The 2,500-nt window shown below is 43.1% G+C and overlaps 1 protein-coding gene across 1 annotated transcript in view; it reads left to right on the top strand.

The window, feature by feature from the left end:
- Nucleotides 1-926, top strand: part of LOC133138359 (DNA damage-regulated autophagy modulator protein 2-like) — a 14,492-nt gene extending 13,566 nt beyond the window's left edge. Inside the window, exon 8 of the mRNA XM_061257014.1 lies at nt 1-926. This exon is cut by the window's left edge and continues 1,790 nt beyond it. The gene's annotated coding sequence lies outside the window, so the exon portion shown is untranslated.
- The last annotated feature ends 1,574 nt before the right edge of the window (nt 927-2,500 follow it).

Here is a 2,500-nt window from a genome sequence, read left to right as displayed (position 1 = left end):
GCAGGTTTCTAGTGTTTACAGAGTGATTGACAGCCCAGCCCCTCCACTGCCAGCGATCTCCCATCAAGTGCCTTCAACGACCCACACTGAGACAAAACACACAGACACTGCACACACGTGCTTTTAATGCTGCAGCTAACCAGGGAAACGGTAACCGTGGTGAAACGGTAACCGTGGTGACCCGTGCCCGGCTCAGTATCTCTGCGTCTTTAGGAGAGGCAGAAGCTCAGGTGACATTTTGATTTAATTTGGCCCAAGTGGTGAAGGCATGAACACAGGCCTTATCTTACGCTGCATTATCAACCTTAACCACTGAACCCACCAATTTTACAGTCATTTAATTCTGAACTGTTGACATTAATTATTAAAAAACAGTTCAAATATAGATGAGTTTTTACGAGCGGTTGATACTTTGCCATTCAAAGTTTTGGATTTGCCTTTTTTTTATCTTGAATATTATCAGAAGCTGTAGAAATGTTAACCAGGACAATTTCACATTAACCAATACAAAGATGATCATTGTCTTCAGAATCATTGTACTTAACAGGGACCTGTTAGTCTGGTATTTGGTATTGGAGGTTTATATTTTTTTTACCGTGCTTAATAACGTGTTATTTCTGTTATCTCTACTGTAACCTCTTCTTTCCGTCCATCATGGTCCTCCAGGTGAAGAAATGCCGCTTTTTATAGTTTTACTTTCCTCTTTACATCACTGTTGTCTCTTATTTTTATACATATCCCAAAAATGAATGCTGCCATATTTAAAATGTTATGTGTTTGTAAGAGCCAGATTTTGCTGCCTTATATTTATGGTTCTATCCCTCCGATGGAATAAATTGTGCATTGCTGTTTGAGGGAGCCCCAGAACCGCAACTTGTACTGTACTGTACTTCCTGTGTACAATAAAGATGTACTTTTACAGTAAATCAGAACGTTCTTAGCCTGCAACCCAAGGACATCTGTATGCAGGTCCTGTTTCTTATTTATTTGTTGTGCCATTCGGATTTTAACAGCAGACGTTGAGAGCACAGTGTTTGTGATGTGTTTGTCTTGTGTCTTTGAGGTCCAAATAACCCGTTGTTTGGGTGCTTGCTGTTGCCTTGCTCACTGTCATGACCTTGGTGCTGGTTACTAAGTGACATCGTTGAAAACGAGGTCTCCCTGCAGACTCTCCAAATGGGTATTAAAGACCATATTTTGTGTTCAGTGACCTGCAGGTTGGGAATCAAAAAGAAATCTAGACTTTTAATTCATTTAATTACAGTAGCTTTTTTTGAGAGAGTACACACTTGTGTTTTTTCCACTTGCAGACTGGTGAAGCAGAGAGGTTTACAGGTAGAGATAAGGTCGCACAGTGCCGTAGACTCAAACTCTCAGCTGCTTACCAACTGTGACCCCAAATACAAGTTCCTGTTACTATTACCTTTACCTATGAAGCAGTAATTCCAGTCCTGGTGGGCCAGTGTATATGCAGGTTAATTTTCCACCAGTTATCCTATCTTAGTGGGGGTACTTGGCTGTATACATCTGTTCACTCATAGATCTGAGATTTCATATAGTGGCACAAGAACATTCATGTGCTTCTCAAGAATTGTAAGTAAAATGCCAGATGGTGTAAATGTTGAGGCCAATTAAGCATGACTAGATGTCTTTGTTGCCCATCACTCCTGTATATATATATTAAAGAAACAAATTACCACACACACACATTTTAATTCTTGAACTATTGAAATGACAAAACAATGTACAGTCAATGTTTAACATCTTAAAGTCAGGAATAAATAATGTATGAGATTGAGAGACCCCGCAGTGGAGTCGTTCCTGTGTGACTGCAAGTAAAAACGGATCATCATGAAACATGATAGACCCCCTGGGTCAGGCAACTGCACCTCATTCCGTGGTGTTTGAGGCGTTAGCAGCAAGAGCGCGTCTCCGTGGTGGATGGCGAGGCGTTTCCTGTCACAGTTGAGTTGAGCAGGTGAGAGGCCGCTGTGGTCTCGGCGCTCTGCCGCGAACAGGCAGCCAGGCGGAGCGCCCCGCCCACAGCAGGATGTAGCCTGGCTCAGCCGCATGGGTCGGCTCGTCTGCGTGTGGACAGCCGCTGACACATTCCACCCATGGTCCTTTGCTTGCCCTGCTCAGTCAAGCAGGTCTCTTACTAACTCTCCCAAGTGATAAGCTCCAGTGATCATTTCCAAACCTTAATGCGGTGTTTAATCTGACAGATTTTCCCACATCCCTGCTCAAGTAATGCGGCGCATTGATTGGCTGGCATTGTTCTCTACAGACAGGTCATGGAATAGAACTACACCTGGTGATTTCAGTGGACTATACCATATTATTTGAATAGGGGGAAATGGGCTTCTGCATCTTGCTTTACTTTACCCCCCCCCCCCCCATCAAAAACCTGCATACTGTCCGCCCTCCATGGCACATGATTCAGACCACAATAAAAATGCTACAAGACAAGAACATTTATTAGCTGATGTTTATATCACGG

Source organism: Conger conger, chromosome 10 (assembly GCF_963514075.1).
Source record: "Conger conger chromosome 10, fConCon1.1, whole genome shotgun sequence".
NCBI lineage: Eukaryota > Metazoa > Chordata > Actinopteri > Anguilliformes > Congridae > Conger > Conger conger.
The sequence above is the reverse complement of the archived record's forward strand: the minus strand, read 5'-3'. Positions and strand labels throughout refer to the sequence as shown.